Source organism: Oryx dammah, unplaced genomic scaffold (genome assembly GCF_014754425.2).
Source record: "Oryx dammah isolate SB20612 unplaced genomic scaffold, SCBI_Odam_1.1 HiC_scaffold_28, whole genome shotgun sequence".
NCBI lineage: Eukaryota > Metazoa > Chordata > Mammalia > Artiodactyla > Bovidae > Oryx > Oryx dammah.
The window spans coordinates 26,580,957-26,602,403 of NW_024070212.1; the positions used below are offsets into that span (position 1 = coordinate 26,580,957).

The 21,447-nt window shown below is 41.2% G+C and overlaps 1 pseudogene; it reads right to left on the minus strand.

Moving 5' to 3' along the window:
* Nucleotides 1–682: 682 nt before the first annotated feature.
* LOC120856033 lies at nt 683–2,707 on the minus strand (annotated as a pseudogene).
* Between the last annotated feature and the right edge of the window lie 18,740 nt (nt 2,708–21,447).

Genomic DNA, 21,447 nt, shown 5'->3' on the forward strand with positions numbered 1-21,447 from the left:
TAGTGTTGGAGAAGACTCTTGAGAGTCCCTTGGACTGCAAGGAGATCCAACCAGTCCATTCTGAAGGAGATCAACCCTGGGATTTCTTTGGAAGGACTGATGTTGAAGCTGAAACTCCAGTACTTTGGCCACCTGATGCGAAGAGCTGACTGATTGGAAAAGACCGTGATGCTGGGAAAGATTGAAAGCAGGAGGAGAAGGAGACAACAGACTGACTCAATGGACATGAATTTGAGTAAACTCTGGGAGTTGGTGATAGACAGGGAGGCCTGGCGTGCTGCAGTCCATGGGGTTGCAAAGTGTTGGACACGACTGAGTGACTGAACTGAACTGAACTGATTATGCATTTTAACAATAATCTTTGCAATTTTGTTTTGCAATATAATATGTTCCATAAAAATTTAATGTGCCCAATTCAGTGGTTTTGAGTACGCTCACAAGGTTTTACAACCATCACTACCTAATTCCAGAACATTTTGTCATTCCCTCCAAAAATCTCCATGTCTGTTAACAGTCATTCTCCATTTCCCTCTCCCTCCAGTCCTTGGCAACCACTAGAAACCCTAAATACTCTTCAGACAGAATACAACATCTTTAAAATAGCCTCTAAAGTGGCCCAGAGAGAAAACTGTGATTTTTGGATTAGGGGCAAAGAGAGGGACAGTTGGAGGAAGAGTGCTTAGTTTGCTGAAAGGACGCCCTCACTAGTGCTCTTCAGCGAGCTTATCAGCTTTTGGCACAGCTTCTTCAGTCGGTCGCACCATATAGAGGCCCATTCTGGGAGATGGTCATATTCATCTGCCAAAATCTGCTGGTATCCTTTGATGACCCCTTCAAGGTACCAGTTTCTGCATATGACAGGTAAAGACCTCGGCCACTTGGAATGACTGAGACAAGAAAAGCTGTGTTTTCAATGCACAGGACACAGTTAACTTTTCTTCAGAAAGTTCATCCATACCCAAGACAGCAATGTGATGAGGGATTTGTCATCCTATAAATGGTAGCCCACTCCAGTATTCTTGCCTGGAGAATTCCATGTTCAGTGGAGCCTGGCAGGCTGCGGTTCATGGGGTTGCAAAGAGTTGGACACGACTGAGTGACTAACACACACAGGATCATTTGCATGGAAACAATTAATAGTTGGGAATAATGTAAAGTGCTTGCCACACTACCTGGAATATGTTGAGGTTTCAATAAATTCTACCTATTATCATAATTGGGTTTCCCCAGTGACTCAGAAGTAAAGAATCCACCTGCAATGTGGGAGATGCAGGTTTGATCACTGGGTCAGGAAGATCTCCTGGAGAAGGAAATAGCAAACTACTCCAGTATTCTTGCCTGGGAAATCCCATGGATAGGGGAGCCTAGCAGGCTACAGTCCTCGGGGTCACAATAGAGTCAAATGTGACTTAGCCACTAAGCAGCAATAACAACAGTATCTTTTGTACCCCAGAGGCAACATCATAATGCTCATTGCCAACAATGGGATTTATGATGCAAGAGGTGGAGTCCAGAGAATCCATAGCTGGATAGATGCCCAGCTCAGCAATAACATGAGACAGTACAGTGGTGTGCGTCCACATGGGCAAAAGTAGTGGCAGGGACAGGGCCAGTCAAGTAATCAGCAGGCATGTAGATAGCCTTAGAGATGTGATAGATCCCTTTTGGGTGGTGGTTATTCTTTCCTGCGTGGTACCCGTGTCAGTGGCCAGGGTAGGCTGATAACCCACTGCAGAAGGGCTTCTGCCCAATAAAGCCAATACCTCTGAGCCAGCCTGGGTGAAACAAAAGATAGTATCAATAAGCAACAATACATCTTGACCTTCTTGGTCTCTGAAGTATTCAGCTACAGTCAACATAGTCAGAGTTGCCCAAACTCGAGCACCAGGCAGTTCATTCATTTGATCATATATCAGTGCTACCTTGGAGGTAGAATTTTTAAAGTTGATATCACCAGACTCAATCATTTCATGGAATAAGTCATTACCCTCTTGCATCCTCTCACCAACACCAGCAAACACAGAGTACCCACCACGGGCTTAACAACATTGTTGATTAACTCTATGATCAGTACTGTCTTGCCAATTCCAGCACCAACAAAGTGCTCAATTTTGCCACCTTTGGCATAGGGAGCCAACAGATCCACAATCTTTATACCAGTAACCAGAATTTCCTGCTCAACACTCATCTCCATGAATCAGGAGCTTCAGCACAAATAGCAACAAATTGTTTGGTTTTGATGGGACCCCTCTCATCAAAGGTTCTCCAGTGACATTCACAAATGTACCCAAAGTCTCAGGGCCAACAGGAATTTTGATTGATGTACCAGAATCCAGGACATTCTGGCCTCTAACCATGCTTTCCATACCCATGGCAATGGTCCTTATTGTTCTCTCACTCAAAGACTGGGCCATCTCCAAAACCAGCTTGGTCTCCCTGCCTTGCACTTCCAGGCATTTCAGGATGGGTGGCAGCTTCTCACAAAATTGGACATTTACCACTGGTCCAATGACAGCCACAATGTGCCCAGTGGTGGCACATGCCTTTGGCAATGGAAGTGTTTGATCAACATAGTCTCTGACAGCCTGGAGCACTACTGAGGTAACATCAGAAAAAGCTGGGCTTGTGGTAGCAGTGCTGAAGGGCTGAATCCCCACAAGGACCCTGAGGCCCAGGTAGCAGCCACACAACCCAGGAGTCCAAGCATAGTGGTGCCTGGGTGGAGACTACTTATCTATTAATTTCTATCTCTATGAATTTCCCTATTTTAGACATTTCAGATAAGTGAAATCACATAATATGTAGACTTTTGTGTCTGACTTTTTTCACTTAGTATGTTTTCAAGGCCCATCCATATTACAGCATGTATCAATGGTTCAATCCTTTTTACCACTGAATAACACATTGTATGGCTATACTGCTTTGTATATCCACTGTATGGATGTATCATTTTGTTTATTCGTTCATCAACTGATAGATATTTGCAGCTTCTACTTTTGGTCTATTATTATAATGCCACTATGAACATTTGTGTATAAGTTTTTGTGTTGATGTTTTCAGTCTTCCTGGATATTTGCCTCTAAATGGTATTCCTACTTTCTCCACTTATTAGTCACTGCTTGTTATTATCTGTCTTTTTGATTGTAGCCATCCTAGTGGATACAAAATGGTATCTCATTGTGATTTTGATTTTCATTTATCTAATAACTAATTATGTTGGACATCTTTTCATGAGCTTACTGGCCATTTGCACATCTCTTCCAGAGTAGTTTCTATTCAAATTCATTTTTTATTGGATTATTTGTCTTTTATCCTTGAATTATGTATTGTTTATAGACACTGAATATAATCTCTTAGCAGATATATGATTTGCAAGTATTTTCTCTATCCTCTGAGTTGTCTTTTACTTTCTTAACGGCATCCTTTGAAGTATGAAAATTTTAAATTTTGATGAAGTCCAATGTTTTTTGTGTATGTTTGTGCTTTGGTGATCCTAAAAAGTGATTATATAATCCAAATCACAAAAACTTACACCTATGCTTTCTTTTACTGTTTTAGCTCTTACATTGAGGTCTATAATCCATTTCCGCTTGATTCTGTATATGCTTTAAGGTAAGGGGTTCAACTTCCTTCATTCCATGTGAATATCTAGTTGTCTTAGCACCCTTTGTGGAAGATAGTTCTTTACACATTGAATTGTTTGGGCGCCCTTGTTCTTTGACATAAATGTAAGAGTTTATTTCTCTCCCATCAGTTCTATTACATTGATCAGTATGTCTTTTGTTATGCCAAAATTACTCTGTCTTGATTACTGCAGATCTATACAAAGTCTTCAGATCAGGAAGTATGAGTCTTCTAACTTTGTTCTTTTTAAAGATTGTTTTGGCTATTTTGGATCCTTTGATTTCCATATAAATTTAGGAACAGCTTGTTAATATCTGGATAAAAAAGGCAGCTGAGATTTTAATAGAATATGTCACATCTGTAAATCAGTTTGGGAGAGTATTGCTCTCTTCACAACCTTAAATCTTCTGATCCATGAACATGGGATTGACCTGTTTATTTAGGTCTTTCTTTTAATAATGTTTTGTATTTTCCAGTTTATAAACCTTCCACTTTTCCTATTTCTCTGCAAACAAATGAAAGACTGATGGAATTTATTTTTTAGTTAACACATGAGAAAAGTTTTTCATATTTGTAAGATAGAATGAGTGAGGCAGAAAGACAGATGCAGGGGGAGACTAAGAGTGAGGCTAGAGCTATTATGGTGAATCTCAAGTTCAGTGCTTGGGCGCCTGACAATGTCAAGACTATTTTGGTGCCGCAAAGGCAGAGTGCAAGCTTTAGGCTGCAAGTATCCAGCTCTGACAGTAAGAGTCGGAGTGAGGCAAGGAAGGCCTTTCACACACTTCAAATATCCCTCATGGTTCATCCTTTCAACAGAAATCTCTCAGGGGAATGTTAATATTTCCATGAACTTCTCTGTTCTGTAATCACCTGAATTCTGTCACAAATAATACGGGATGGGAATGTTTCCTCTAGTTCTTCATGACCTGCCAAGCTGCAAAAGGACATTGATGCCAAAAGTCCTCATTTAATCAGCAAATACCAGTCCAAGAATGGCCCGCCTTTCACTTCAATGTGCTCTGGCAAAGGCAAGGAAGACAAAAGTGACTGGGGAAAAAATAGCAGCAGGGACTCACTTGAGTCTGAAACTGAGTTGTGGAAAAAAAAAAAACCCAGAAATCCCCTTGGAAAGAATGGGAAAGAATCCACATAAAAGATTTTATTGCTTATGACAAACTCCTGTTGCTCACATAAATTTTTCTAGAAAGCATGCTCATATGATAAATATGCAATATATATGTGTGTGTTTACACACACATACACACACACATGCACACACAACCTGACTTATTGACTAGGCTGCATTTATAGTGTGCTCCCAAGAAAAAAATGTTTACTTCAGTTTAAATATCTTTAAATGCAAATGGAAAAACAATTTCAGGAATCAGTTTTTCTGAAGTGGACTCTCAGTCCCTTACTATTTCATTCGGGATAATTCTACAGTCATAAACTAGAGCAGATTTTTATATTTAATGTAATTTACAGATGTTTTACTTCTCAGCCTACAAGGATCTTTTTGCTACCACTCTTTTAAGGACTGGTGCTTCATAAAATACTCAAGATATTTTATATTTATTACATCATTTATCTTCCCAGTCTTCTTGGGATTGGATAAAAAAGAGGGCAGACAAGGTGAGAAGCAGGTTTATTCTCCCCATTATACAGATGAGAAAACAGACATGCAGAAGGAAATGGACTTTCATTCATTCATCAGTTATTTATTGCGAGCCTTTAGGCTCTGCCTCTAGAAGCGACGGTTACAATGAACTGTTTTGATCCCTCTTCTCGTGAATTTTAGTCCTATGGATTGCTGTTTCCAAAAGCAAATCTGATCATGTGGCATCTCGGTTTAAGTTATTTTTGGAGTTTTCCACAGATTTTAGAATAAAGACTAAAAATCTCATCCTGGCTTGCAGTGTTTACATGGGCCGACCTCATATTGACTAATACTGGCCTCATCTAATGTCTGCCTGCATACCCACTACAGCTTAAATGTTTTTATTTTTTGAGAGAATATGTTTATTAGTTGTAGTTTTTATTTTTTATCAAAGTTTAAAAATATTTACTTCAAAGAACTGATATTTTAATAGTCTTATTATAAAGACTAGCAGTCTCCTTTTTCCCCAGACTCATTCACTTTTAAGTCTTCAGTCAATTCTTTTGATATTTATTTTCTTATGTCTCAATAGCATTTGTGTATTGCTACTTCTCCACTTTTTATTGTTAAGCACTGTCTGTTGACTTCATACTGAGGGATATCAGGCTTTAATTTTATCCCCACGCCTAGCTCCATATACATTTTGTTCCCACCACTACAGGCTATCAGGAGTTCTCATTCTAAATCCAGATTTTATAATCAAAAGCAGACTTTACGTGCTCTAAATTACAGCATAATGTTATATTTGTTTGTTCCTGGTTCAGACATACCTAAGTAGAAGGCTCAGTTCAGGGAGCAGAAGGCCGGGAGGGGGAAGGAATATGAAAGACTATAACTAGCTTAATGGCTTTTTTCACCAGAAGGAACCTTAGGGACCATTTCTTCCTCTCTTTTAACTTCAGAAATATTGTTACCTAGGTTCATGGTCACGTGGCAAGTGGATGACAGAGGACCAGCAGGTGGTTCTCCTCACTGTTTCTAGTGCTCTTTGACACTTGCCATGCTGCAAACAAACTTTTTCTTGGCTGTGCTGGGTCTTCGTTGCTGCTCGAGCTTTCCTCTACTTTTGGCGAGCTGGGCTACTCTACAGTTGCAGTGCCCAGGCTTATTGCGGTGGCTTCTCTTATTGCAGAGCATGGGCTCTAGGGCACACAGGCTTCAGTAGTTATGATGTGTGGGCTCAGTATTTGCAGCACCCAGGCTCTAGAGCACAGGCTCAATAATTGTGGTGCACGGGCTTAGTTGCTCCACAGCGTGTGGGATCTTCCTGGACCAGGGATAAACCTTGCATCTCCTGCATTGGTAAGCAGATTCTATAGCTCTGAGCCACCAGGAAAGCCCTATAACCAAACTTTTAATTAAGATGAATTTAGGACTGGTCTTGGAGTATCAGGAAATTTAAGCTGTTTGCTTCTGTGCGTGTGTGTGCTTAGTCGTGTCCGACTCTTTGCAACCCCACGGACTGTAGCCCACCAGGCTCCTCTGTCTGTCTGCCTAACAGTCAATAAATGCTTTTGTTTCGTTTCAGATATTAGACCTTGCTCTCAGCTGGGAACCTGGGGCCTCTGTATACCTTGCAGAAGCTGCCAAATGCTGCTGAACCTCTGGTTTGCTCTTTTCTTCAGTTTTATTCTTCCCCAGAAAAAGAATAAAATTAGTTTCAGAAATGTTGGGAGAAGACATTGTATATTTAACACTATGGGAAAAATCATGGCAACTTCAGTTCGTCTTTCATTCATCACTCTGAGAATATTCAGTTTAGGGGGAAGAGATAACTAAACACCTGCATATCTTTATAACCAGTCCTGTAAGGAAGTCAGAAAACAAACCTGTTGGCAAGATGGAGAAACAGTGGAAACAGTGTCAGACTTTATTTTGGGGAGCTCCAAAATCACTGCAGATGGTGATTGCAGCCATGAAATTAAAGGCGCTTACTCCTTGGAAGAAAAGTTATGACCAACCTAGATAACATATTCAAAAGCAGAGACATTACTTTGCCAACTAAGGTCTGTCTAGTCAAGGCTACAGTTTTTCCAGTAGTCATATATGGATGTGAGAGTTGGACTGTGAAGAAGGCTGAGCGCCGAAGAATTGATGCTTTTGAACTGTGGTGTTGGAGAAGACTCTTGAAAGTCCCTTGGACTGCAAGGAGATCCAACCAGTCCATTCTGAAGGAGATCAACCCTGGGATTTCTTTGGAAGGAATGATGCTAAAGCTGAAGCTCCAGTACTTTGGCCACCTCATGCAGAGAGTCGACTCATTGGAAAAGACTTTGATGCTGGGAGGGATTGGGGGCAGGAGGAAAAGGGGACGACCGAGGATGAGATGGCTGGATGGCATCACTGACTCGATGGACGTGAGTCTGAGTGAACTCTGGGAGTTGATGATGGACAGGGAGGCCTGGCATGCTGTGTTTCATGGGGTCACAAAGAGTTGGACACGACTGAGCGACTGAACTGAACTGAACTGAACTGTAATGAAGTCAGAAAACAAACCTGTTGGCAAGAAAATGCATCTTTAGTGGTGACTGCTCATCTCTTCCTACACCTCTAGGTCAAGTGTTACCATCACTATGTTTGAGATTCTGCTATATCCTGTCTTCTTAAACACCACTGGACTCAAAATTTTCCACTCTCACTCTTGTTTCAAATACTTCATTGCTCAATAAAGGGTGATAAAGAAGAAAGATGGGATTAAAGGGAGTACTGAGAGGGGAGCAAAGAGACAGGATATATTAGATTAGCATCTGAATGGTCAGGCCACTCAAGATGGCTGCTCTCTTGCTCTCTGTATATCCCCTGCTGGACCAGTCCCTGCTTCATTAACATCCTACTTACCTGTCTGACCTTCCCTCATAATCACAGAGCCTAATCAATACTTGCCCTCAGGCCCAGCAAGTGATGGTTCTAATCTTTATATCAGAACCATCTCCATTATGGTAGCAGTGAAGGGCATCTTGCTCTGTGGGCTTCCCTGGTAACAGACTGCCAACCTGACTGTCAATTCCACTTATGACTGCAAACATGCACACACTACCCTCCCTATCCCCCCACCCCCACTCCACCATGGAGCAAAGCCTGCTGCCATGTCTTACCTGCCATCAGCCACACACAGTGAGATGTTATTCCAGGACCTTGCTTCATGCATGTAAGATTGCCCCATCCGTTAAACCATTGATGTCTCTGTCACTGACTCCAGGCTCTTTAGTTCATCTTGAGGATAAGCAAGTATAGGGCTTGCAGGCTTGTGGGATGTAGCCCAACAGCACCCAAATTATCTTAGACCTTTCACTAGTCACTTAGTAAATGCTATTCAGTTGAATAATGGTAATAGTCTTGTAAGGTAATAACCATTATTCTGCTTCATAGATGAAGAAGTGGAGGCTCAAAGAGGTTAAATTGTCCACCATTGCACAGCTGTGTTACTCAAGTAGACTTTAGTCAAGCTTTCCTTGGCTCCATAGCCTATCCTTTTTTTCTTGTTGTTGCATTATTGACTATGACGGTGGTAGTTTAATCACTAAGTCCTATCTGACTCTTGTGACCGCAAGGACTCTGTCCATGGGATTTCCCAGGCAAGAATACTGGAGAGGCTTGCCATTTCCTTCTCTAGAGGATATTCCCAAACCAGGGATCAAATCCAGGTCTCCTGCATTGCAGGCAAATTCTTTACCGCTGAGTCACCAGGGAAGCTCTTTATTGATTATACAGGGCTGCTAAACAAATTACCACCACACTCAGCTGGCTTAAAGCAACAAAAATTTATTATCTCACAAGTTCTTTGAGTCAAGAATCTGGGTGCAGCTAGACTGAGTGCTTCTGACTCAGGGTGTCTCCCAAGGCTGCAGTCAAGGTTTGGGCGGGGGGCTGCCAGCATATCCAGGCTCACCCACGTGGCTGTTGGTAGATCTCACATTCTCATTGGCTGTTGGCAGGAGACATACATTTTTGCCATGGGGACCTCCCCACAAGGGCAGCTCACAGCATAGCAGCTGGCTCCTCCAGGGTGAGTAATTGAGAGTGAGAGCGAACACTGGAGACTGAAGCCACTGTCTTTTTATAACTTATCTTGAGATAACATGCCATCACTGCTCCTATGTTCTTGTCTGTAGAAATGAGTCAGTAAGTCCAACCAATGATGCTATGAAAGCAGTGTTCAATATGCCAGCAAATTTGGAAAACTCAGCCATAGCCACAGGACTGGAAAAGGTCAGTTTTCATTCCAATCCCAAAGAAAGGCAATGCCAAAGAATGTTCAAACTACTGCACAATTGCACTCATCTCACACGCTAGTAAAGTTATGCTCAAAATTCTCCAAGCCAGGCTTCAACAGTATATGAACCATGAACTTCCAGATGTTCAAGCTAGTTTTAGAAAAGGCAGAGGAACCAGAGATCAAATTGCCAACATTCACTGGATCATCAAAAAAGCAAGAGAGTTCCAGAAAAAAATCTACTTCTGCTTTATTGACTATGTCAAAGCCTTTGACTGTGTGGGTTACCACAAACTGTGGAAAATTCTGAAAGAGATGGGAATACCAGACCACCTGACCTTCCTCTTGAGAAACATGTATGCAGGTCAAGAAGCAACAGTTAGAACTGGACATGGAGCAACAGACTGGTTCCAGATAGGAAAAGGAGTACATCAAGGCTGTATATTGTTACCCTGCTTATTTAACTTATATGCAGAGTACATCATGAGAAATGCTGGGCTGGAAGAAGCACAAGCTGGAATCAAGATGCTGGGAAAAATATCAATAACCTCAGATATGCAGATGATACCACCCTTATGGCAGAAAATGAAGAATACTTAACCACCCTCTTGATGAAGGTGAAAGAGGAGAGTGAAAAAGTTCACCTAAAGCTCAACATTCAGAAAACTGTGGTCATGGCATCCGGTCCCATCACTTCATAGCAAATAGATGGAGAAATAATGGAAACAGTGACAGATTTTATTTTGGGGGGGCTCCAAAATCACTGCAGGTGGTGACTGCAGCCATGAAATTAAAAGATGCTTACTCCTTGGAAGAAAAGCTATGACCAACCTAGGCAGCATATTAAAAAGCAGAGACATTACTTTGCCAGCAAATGTCCATCTAGTCAAAGCTTTGGTTTTTCCAGTAGTCATGTATGTATGTGAGAGTTGGACTATAAAGAAAGCTGAGTGCTGATGAATTGATGTTTTTGAGCTGCAGTGTTGGAGAAGACTCTTGAGAATCCCTTGGACTGCAAGGAGATCCAACCAGTCCATCCTAAAGGAAATCATTCCTGAATATTCATTGGAAGGACTGATGCTGAAGCTGAAGCTGAAACTCCGATACTTTGGCCACCTGATGTGAAGAGCTGACTCATTTGAAAAGACCCTGATGCTGGCAAAGATTGAAGGCAGGAGGAGAAGGGGGCAACAGAGGATGAGATGGTTGGATGGCATCACTGACTCAATGGACATGAATTTGAGTAAACTCTGGGAGTTGGGGATGGACAGGGAGGCCTGGTGTGCTGCAGTCCATGGGGCTGCAAAGAGTCAGACACGACTGAGCGACTGAATTGATAATCAAGTAGAGAGGGGTTATACAAAGGCATGAACACCACAAAGCAGAGGTCATAGGGCGTCCAGTAGAAATCATCTCTCTGAGCTTGATTTTAAGTCCTAAGATATTCTTTGCTTTACAAAAATTATTTATAATTAAACTTCCCCTTAAGTAAAACCAAACATTCTATCTGTGTTTAGCATCTCTCATGAACTTTTCTTTATTGTAAATTTTTTAGGAAAGAATTTGAGAGAAGTTACATGCAACTTTAAAACAGGCAGTTCAAAGACTGAAAGAACGTAGTTCTGTTTGTATGTGTGTATGTATGTGGATATATATGTGTAGACATATACATATATATATATATATATAACAATATTAAAATATTCTTGTCATGCTGGTTGCAATTTTTAAACTATAAGAATAAAATAAAGAGAGCGATAAATAACAGTGATAAGCAGCATCTGGCACAATGTCCATTACTTTTACACAAGTATTATTTTGCAAAGATTTCTATATTGTGCAATTTGGATGAGAATCAAAAGAAATATCTTTGTGGGCCCCTGATCCATGCTATGTGAGCATCTGTTCCCTTCTAAGTAATATCTAATTAATGTTCAGAATTAGCTAAGAATGCTTACTGAATATATACTAGGAACAGAGTCCAGTCCTTCAATCTGGCGAGCAGTTGGTAAAGTTTCTTTTTTTTATTCCTGAAATACCTGAAGCTCCAAGGCCCTAATGGGAAAAGGCAGGATGGATAGACAGCAGGTCACTTGAACAAGGCCCTAGGGTCCCAGAGACCTCACTTCAAAAGTCTCCTCTTCCGCTGGAGGTTCGTGGGCAAAGGGTCTCGTCTGAAACAACACCCACCCACCTGAGAGGCAGCTGTGAGAAGAGGCAATGTAGTCAGGTGGCTTAGGCTCCATGCGCTCAGTCTATGTCTGAAAGCCAGACTGGGTTCATTTCCTGGCTCTACCACTTAGCTATGGAAAAGCCCTTAACCTCTCTGCTCCACTTCACCATCTGAAAAGTAGCCGTATGATGGCACCTACATCATTGTACTGTTGGGAGAATTATGTGCATTAATATGTGCAAAGCTCTTGGAATACTTGGCATTTCGAAAGTGTTAAGCCAAGGACAAGCCCAGGACAAATGAAGTCATTTGTGTAAAAGCCCTATCCCAGCACCTGGCATAAGGTAAGAAAATTAATAAATTTTTAAACATTTAATTTCTTCATCTATAATATGGGGGTATTAATGCCTATCTTATAGAGTTCTATTTTTTCTGGGTAGTAGAAATATTAAAAAAAATTTTTATTGAAGTATAATTTACAGTGTTATGTTAACTTCATGTATACAGCACAATGATTCTTTTCCCATATAAGTTATTACATAATACTGAGTATAGTTCACTATGCTAAACAGTAGGTCCCTGTTGATTATCTATTTTATATACAGTAGTGTGTATATGTTACACCCAAATTCCTGATTTACCACTCCCTTCCACCTTTCCCCTTTGGTAACCATAGCTTATTTTTCTATGTCTGTGAGTCTGTTTCTATTTTGTAAATAAATTAATTTGTATCACTGTTTTAGATTCCACATGTAGGTGATATCATATGGTACTTGCCTTTGTCTGGCTTATTTCACTTAGTATGATAATCTTTAGGTCCATCCACATAGCTGTAAATGGCATTATTTCATTCTTTTTTATGGCTTAGTATAGAGTTCTCTTATAGAGTTCTTATGACCATAAAATTATATATATATATGTATGTGTGTGTGTGTGTGTGTGTCTATGAAAGTCGCTCTGTCATGTTTGACTCTTTGCGACCCAGGACTATAACCTGCCTAGCTCCCCTGTGCATGGGATTCTCGAGGCAAGAATATTGGAGTGAGTTTCCATTTCCTTCTCCAGGGGATATTCCCAACCAGGGATCAAACCTGGGTCTTCTGCATAGGCAGATGGATTCTTTACCATCTGAGCCACCAGGTAAGCCATATATATGGGTTGTATACACATGTGTGTGTATGTGTATATGTGTATATATAACATCTAATGGTTTGTGATCCAACTAAGGACTTAGTGAAAATGAAAGTCACTCTGTCGTGTCTGATTCTTTGTGACCCCATGGACTATATACTCCATGGAATTTTCCAGGCCAGAATACTGGAGTGGGTAGCCTATCCCTTCTCTAGGGGATCTTCCCAACCCAGGGATCAAACCCAGGTCTCCTGCATTGCAGGCAGATTCTTTACCAACTGAGATATCAGGGAAACCCCAAGGACTTAGGAAATGGCAGCTATTATTATTAGGTATATTCACAAAAAATTACAGAGCTGCCAATATGTGGGAGTTGGGGATGTCAAATAATTCAGTGTAAAACCTCTCTCAAGCCAGGAAGGAGGTAAATCTCTCAGCTATAAGGGGTGTTGTGCTCCAAGATGACTAAAAGATTTCCTTTTAGCTTGGGTAGTGCTTTTTGAAGTTCCTTTGGGGTAGCATATGTACAGGGAATTTTAAGTCTGAGAATGGTTTCTTCTGGTTTCTGCTTGGTATTTTAATTGGCATATTAAGTTTCTTATCTACGTCTTTTTTGTGTTTTTAATAATATCCCTTTGTGGTTGCAGACTGAGTGCAGAAAGAATGTATTAGAAGGAGCTAGTAGAGATAAATGCAGTCCACACGCTGAGAGCCTGGAGCTCTGGGATCACTGGGTTCCAGACAGAGGGACTGGCTGTCAACCCCGTGAGCTGTTTCTGGAGGGCCCGGCTCATGGTGTGATGAGAAGGGAAGGCTTGGGGGCACCCAAAGAAAGGCCTGCTGAAATTCTCTTGTCTGCTTTCTCAAGGACTACCACTGTGCCTTAGCCCCTCTCTTGAGAACCCCACTCAAGAACGCTTGATGTCTCGAACTTCTCTTTCCAGGCAGAGAGGGGTATTTCGTAGGTAGAATCAGCTTGGGTAGAAAAGAATGCATTTCTCAAAAACATAACCCTGTCTATTACCCTGCTAATGATAACCACAAACCAAGGGGAAAGAAAAGCAATTTAAAGCTAGTTCTGGGAAGCAGATCGCCCCCTGACCTCCTCCCCAGAGCCAGAGCTCTGAGTATCAGACTGAAGGCAAACATACCACAAACAAGACAGTGGGAGACACCGCTTCATGACTAATTGGCTTTAAGAACACAGAATAAAGGGAAAATATATAAACAACTCTTGAGCTTTGAAAATAAATACTACTAAGGACCATGGATTGCTCATGTAATTTCGTTTTTATTAGAAATACCAAACTCCATGACCGTCTCTGTCCCACCCTAATGTAGAGTTCATTAGGGGTGTATCATCTCTAATGATAATCTTCAACTATATTAGAAATTTTATTTGTTTTTCTGGTCCCTCTTTCATTTCTTCTTACCTGGAAGCTTCAGAGAAGAAGTCTCGTCAGAGTTCACTTGGCAATATTTTATGGATCTTAAATCAAGTAAATTTCATAGAAGTCCTAACTTTCATCACCTTTCAAATGGTATTAACTTGGCTTTAAACTCCTAAGAGGATCTCAAAGGATAAGTTCCTGCTATCTGTTATCAACTCCCTGTTTGGGGATTAGTCCTGTGTTTTCATGTGGGATAGAAACATATCCGGATAATTCTCCTGAGCTTCACTTGTTGAAATTTGACATTTGTCCTATCATTTAATTATGGCTTAGCTCCCAGAAAGCTTTGCTGTCACCTCTGAGACAGCTGCTTGCCCCTCCCCCATAGCACATACACTCAGTCTAGTCCAAATCCACCCTTCAGCTAAAATAACAAAAATAAAACAAAAAACAAAGCTAATGACAAAATACAGAGTGGAAACCCTTCATCTTGAAAGGCTCTCTCAGCTTTGTGTGGCTTGGAGCTGTTAGCCACAGAGAGATCAAAAGATTGGATTTGGGTTTTTCTGTCTTGGCATGGTAGGGCTTCCGAATGCCTGTCCCACCCTACCTCCTGGCTTCTCCCTCCAACCCAGCATTTTAGCTTTCCTCACTGCCACTTTGTCTTACTGAATCCCAGGAGTACCTTTTTCTAGGGAGCCTTTGCTACCTTCAATGTTGCCAAAACAGAAGCTGTCGCTTTAGACAGCTTCGAACTTTAAAACTTCACAATTGTGTGTAGAAAGAGAACTGGAATTAGTGGCAAAGACCTTCTCTGTGTGTATTTCCTCATGTGAGATTTGCAACTTGAAAAGATCATTCTTCCATGTTATAATCCTTGTTCTACTATCATCGAGGGTTTTCTCTCTGTGTAAAGTAACCAGCTGAGCAGGGGGAACTGTTCTTATTTGTAGCATTTGCCGACTTCCTTGATGTATACATATCCAGCCTGATTGAATTCAAGATGCCAAAGTAAAGTCACTGAGCACAGATTTGGGAAGAAATGCCCGCCCCCAGCTCCACTGGCAGTGCGTCTGCTCCGACACAGGGTTGGGGGAAGGCTGGGGAAGGCTGAGAGCAAGCAGTACTTGAGCTTGAATCTAGAAAGATGAGTAGGCACTTTTTGAATGGATAGAGACAAGAGAAAAGAAGGCAAGAATTTCTAGCAGAGAGTATGCTATCAACACAGAGTTCACTCTGCTCTCTGCATGACAGACCAATAAACTGAGGTGCCGAAGCTAGGAATACGACTTTATTCCAACATCTGGTTTCTCAGATGACACTAGTGGTAAAGAATCTGCCTACCAACGCAGGAGACGCAACAGGCAGGGGTTTGATCCCTGGGTTAGGAAGATCCCTTAGAGTAGGAAGTGGCAACCCACTCCAATATTCTTGCCTGAAAAATTCCATGGACAAAAGGAGCCTGGTGGGCTACAGTCCACGGGGTCTCAAAGAGATGGACGCAACGAGCACACACACACCAGGAGACCAAGAAGATGATAGATTAGTGTCTCCAAAAACTATGTTATTGAGGTCTGGATGCCCTTTTCTTTTATATAGTAGAGAGGGAAAGGAGGTGGGGAAGTAAAGTAAAAGACCATTTATCTTGCAAAATAGGAGGAGATGTGTTAATTTCTCCTTTTCTTCAGCCATTCACAGATGGGCAGGGTCAGCTCCTTATGAGCTGAAGTAAGTCATTTTAGTTTAACTGTCAGGCAGAGGGGTAAGGTTCTCTAAGGCAGGCTATTATGTCTGATTATAATAATAAAAGTAACGAAAGGCAGAGATTAAAGTCAAAGAAACAGATCCAACATGTAGTCAGAATTGGCTCTTCCTTGTTACAGGTGAACAACTTTTGCTGCCTTCTAAGTGTTCATGGTGGAGCATGTATGGCAGGGATGGACTGAAGAAAAGACTCCCTCCAGCAAGTTATCTTGGCTCTAGCAACGTCCTCCGTCATCTACATAATTCCTGGGATTAAATGTAATCTACAGTCTCCTCTCAAGACTATTAGTTCCAAACAGGACAGAAGATCCTCTCCAGCTGGATTCTTTTCAAAAAAAAAGAGTAGTTTCAACTAATCCTTTGGTTACAATAGTCAGTGTCCTAGTGAAATAGTCATTATTCTAAGAGCCAACATCAATACGTTATTATTACAGAGAATGATCACACAACAGGGTGCCTCCAAGCCAAGAAAAGGGAATTTTAGACTAAGAGGCTCTTAAAGGTCATGCTGTGATTTAGTTGCGTAGAAAATGGAGAAAGTTTAAAGGGAAAGAGTGATGCATTGATTTGCGTCAAAATAAGAGCTTTGTGTAACAGGAACTATTTCAGAGTAGTCTAATTACCAACTGTCTCCATCACATTAGCTTGCCCTCCAAAACCTGCATTTCTTTGGTTGCATCTAAGGGCAATTCAGAGTATTGCTTCAAGGCAAGAAGTTTATGATTCTGAACCTGGGCACTAGTAAGACTCATCACTCTCAGTGAAATCAACAAATATTTATTGAGGGGCATCTTGGCCCATGATACCAGGTTATCCTTATTCCTGGCATAGCAGCCCAGGGCTCCGAACGCCCTACTCTCCTCTGCTATCCCTGGATTTTTCAGGAAGAAAAAAGAGATGCTTCAAGAGATTTCTCATCAACTCTTTCCACTCGTGTCTCTTGACCTACACGGCAGGCTCCAAGGGTTCGAGATGCTCAGACATTATTTTTCTGGCTTCTTTCTTTTTCATGAGGATTTCTTACTCTAGCTTCTGTAATTCATTTAACTATTGTTTGTGTAACTTAACTATATTTAAACATATAATTTAATATAAGTAAATACAAAAATACTATAAATAGAACTATAGTTTAACTATACTTTGTAACATGGACATGTTCTAGAGACTTTTGGGTAATGGATACTTTAAAAATGAACCAGAAAAAGCCACCACAAATCAGAAGCACAAACTGAGTTTCTCCCTTAAGGTCTTTTTTTTTTTTTTAATGTCTGCTTTTTTTTTTTTTTTAAACTATGGGAAAAATGCTAATTTTCTTACACAGGAAACTTTAACAATCCAATTACAGTGAGTAGTAAAAATAGTTTCCTAGTGGGAATTGTTAAGGATATTGAAATAAACCCCCCTGGTAACACCAAATATCAGTTAAAATTATATGGATAAATCAGGACAGTAAAATTTCTAATGAGAGGTAAAAATAAGAATTTGGAAGTCATATATTACCAAAGTCATCATTTTGCTGCCTGGTCCTAGTGGCCAGCATGGTTCTTTCCATGTTGTTTAAATAATGTCGTACCAGGATAAACATGAGATTAAGTTTAATATTATCTTGCTGCTGCTGTCAACAGACAAACTTTTCAATGCTCTTTCCCCTTCAGCTACTAAGTTGTTGCTCAGAAAATATCTGATAACCAAGAATGACCATCATAAAACTTTCTTCCCAAGCACAGTGAAGGGTATGTTATTGTAAAGAAAAATATATCAATTTATATTAAATAAATAAAATCTTAAATTCTACAAAATTGGCTCCAAAGGAGTTTGAATGAGTGAAGGCAGCCCCACCTAGAAGCCCAGGCTCTGAGGCCTGGTCTCTTTTTGAGATCATCCTTGTCATCTTGTTTCAATTATTTAAGGCCAAGTGCCATCACACAAGCATAGGGAGGAAGTCATTCTCTAGAGTGCTAAGCCTCTTCCTATCCCAGAGGTGGCCCTCGGCTCATCTCTCCCCATCTCAACTGTCCTGGAGAAAGGGTAGAACCAGGTCTTTTTCTATCATTTATTTCTAACTGGAGGATAATTACTTTACAATGTTGTGTTGGTTTCTGCAAGACATCAATATGAATCAATCACAGATATACATACGCTCCCTGCCTCTTGAACCTCCCTCCCAACTCCCACCCCATCCCACCCCTCTAGGTTGTCACAGAGCACCAGGTTGAGCTCCCTGTGTTATACAGCAACTTCCCATTAGCTAGCTATGCTACACATGGTAATATACAAATTTTAATGCTACTTTCTCAATTCGTCCCACCCTCTCCTGCCTGTGCTATGTCTGTAAGTCTGTTCTCTATGTCCGAGTCTCTATTCCTGCCCTGCAAATAGGTTCATCAGTACCATTTTTCTAGATTCCATATATATGCATTAACATATGATATTTGTTTTTCTTTTTCTGACTTACCTAACTCTGTGTAATAGACTGTTGTAGAACTAGGTGTTAAGGGAGACCACATGGAACAGAAGGGTAAGCTGAATCATCAGAGGGCAGCCCTCACGGGTTAACTGAGCTGGGGGGTTACTTAATCCCTCTGAACCTCACTGGCAAAGTGGAGCTCATAACATTAGTATTTACCCTACAGATTGTTTGAAGGATTCAATGAAATAGGGATAAAGTGCCCAGCATAGAGTCGAGTTCAGTCAACAATAGTGGCATTCACTGTACTTCAAAGCTACTCTTAGTCCTCTCCAGAATGGAGTTTCTTCCTCTTCCCTCCCAGCAACGTTTCCTCCTCTACCCCAAAGCAGAGAGGAGTGACTGGCATTTCCTCTACTAGCATCATCACGGCAGACCAACTACAATTGGAGGGTGAGTCTGAAGAAGAGGACTACCCCAATGAATGGAAGCTGTAGCAACTGTTTGATTGCTGGAAGGAGCTGGCTCTGCGGGGGCCCAAGGTCACCTGGTGGGGCAGGAGGATCTGTCAGTGGACATGAGCTTAACCCAATAAAGAAGGGCCAGGTCTCATGCTCCGGGAGGACAGGCAGCCCCACTTTACCAACAAGATGAAAAAACATCCTGTAACTGTTTACCACTTGGCTGGGATGCAGCATTCTTGAATTGTCTGAAACCATCTATGCTACAAGCAGTGTACATTGCTGTTTGTATGTCTGCCTGCTCGTGTCTGCTTTCAGTGTCTTAGCAGATTGGCTCTGGGTTCATGCTGCGTGTTGTATTTGGCAAGAGGAGGTGTTTTAATATCCTAGCTTGGCTAGAACTATCTCAATGCCGAGGAGTTCAGCTATTTTGAATAGGATAAAGTATTGCCTCAGGTTCCCACGTAATCATAGCATAGAACAGTTCAACTTTAAACTTGAGTTATCTACCTTAGGAAATACTTGCTAAAATAGCAACATCTGGAATAAGTCCCATAGGTTCCTGGAGCTCTGACCAACTCTTGGGCAAATCATGCGTATCAAAACACACTTGACGACTTATCTGCACTATCATCTGGGAAGCTGAGATTGATAGAGCATCCTTGTCCTTACCCTAACCTTCCTCTGTATGTGTCTTTAATCTTGTACCTTAAATGGATGAGACCAGTGAAGACTGAACAGTTACCTTATTCCAAGTTTCTATGATTTCTGTTCAATCCAAAAAAGATATGTTCACCCACACAAATGGAATAAGGCTAAATTAATTCATTCATTCACAAATACTTTATTGCATCCACTTGTACAGACACTTTGTAAGCACTGAGGCTACAGATGTGAATGGCCCAATCTCTGCCTGAAAGACTCACAGTCTAACAGACGAGGCGATACTCCTGATAAGTAGAGGATACAGATAAGGCAATCGGTCAATTCCACAGGGACTGGAAACCAGGAAAGACTTTGTGGAAAAAATGACCTTTGTTCAGGATTAAGACTTCAAATCAAGAAGTCTTTCTTGATTTCCAGTCTCCATAGACCTGACCACTCCCCACCTGAACTCAGGACAATCCTAACAGCAAATGACAATCAATCACACTGTGACAACTTTTCTTGCTTGAATTACCCTCATAGACTATTAGAATGACTCTCGAAATTGTTGCAAGTGTTAATCACTCAGTTGTGTCAGACTGTTTACAACCCCATGGACTGTAGCCCACCAGGCTTCTCTGTCCATGGAATTCTCCAGGCAAAAATATTGGAGTGGGTTGCCATTTCCTTCTCCAGGGAATCTTCCTGACCCAGGGATCAAACCTGGGTTTCCTACATTGCAGGCAGCTTCTTTACCATCTGAGCCGTCAGGGAAGGTCACTAGCTAATTGAAGAGTCACTGCTTTTATGACATGTGTTCATCTCCTTAGTCAGCAAAAGAAAGTCCCCTTTGATATTTGACAATTTCAACAGTTTTAGTCAATTCTATTAAAGATTCATGCTATCAAACTCTATAAACAGGGCATCTAGGAAATAGATATATCTGAAACCATGCCCTTTGTTTATAACTCATGTCTTCCCAATAGTGAAAGATTAAAAGTTGACTTTTTAAAAGATTTGAGCTTAAGATAAGCTGCATGTGTGCATGCTCAGTTGCTTCAATCATGTCTGATTCTTTGTGACCCTATGTACTGTAGCTCACCAGGCTCCTTGGTCCATTGAATTCTCCAAGCAAGAATGCAGGAGTGGGTTGCCATTTCTTCCTCCAGGGGATCTTCCTGACCCAGAGATTGAACCAGAGTCTTCTGGTCTCCTGCACTGCAGGTGACTTCTTTACTGCTAAGCCACCAGGGAAACCCCAAGATAAATTACCTGATAACAAAGGCAAGGAGGAAACAGAAGCACTAAAGTCATTATCAAGTCATTGACAATTAGTATGATCTCAGAACCACTGTATGTTTGCCCCAAATGTTTCTCATGCCTTTACCTCTAAGTGACAATATCCAATCTTCCACTGGAAGACTTCTTCTTTACCATCAGGTCTGATTCTATTCATATTTTATAGCCTTCTTTTCTTTTCTTTATCTTTTTTTTGTGTGTGTGGCTGTGCTGGCTTTTCGTTGCTGTGCACAGGCTTTCTCTAGTTGCAGCAACCATTGCTACTCTCTAGTTGAGATGCGCAGGCTTCTCATTGCAGTGGTTTCTTTTGTTGCAGAACATGGGATCTGAGGAGTGGGCTTTAGTAGTTATAGTGCTCAGGTTTAGTTGAGTCACCGGGAAAGTCCCATGGGTGAAAAAAGGAGTGCAGTTAAGGTGGAAGGAGGGGAGAAAGAGTGAGTAAAATAAAGGTTGAGGGTACTCCAAACTTTTTTATTTGCAGTTTGCTAAAGGCCAGTCCTGCTCTCAGTTTAGGTGGGGAAAAAAAGGAAAAATTCACAAATAAAAAATGAAATTCTATACCTAAGATTTGTAAGACAGGTGAGTTTGATGGTTTTGATAATTAAGGCTAAGACAGCCCACCCTTACACTCCAGCCTCAGTTTGTAGCCATACAGGAGTTTCTGGTCCAGAATATATCA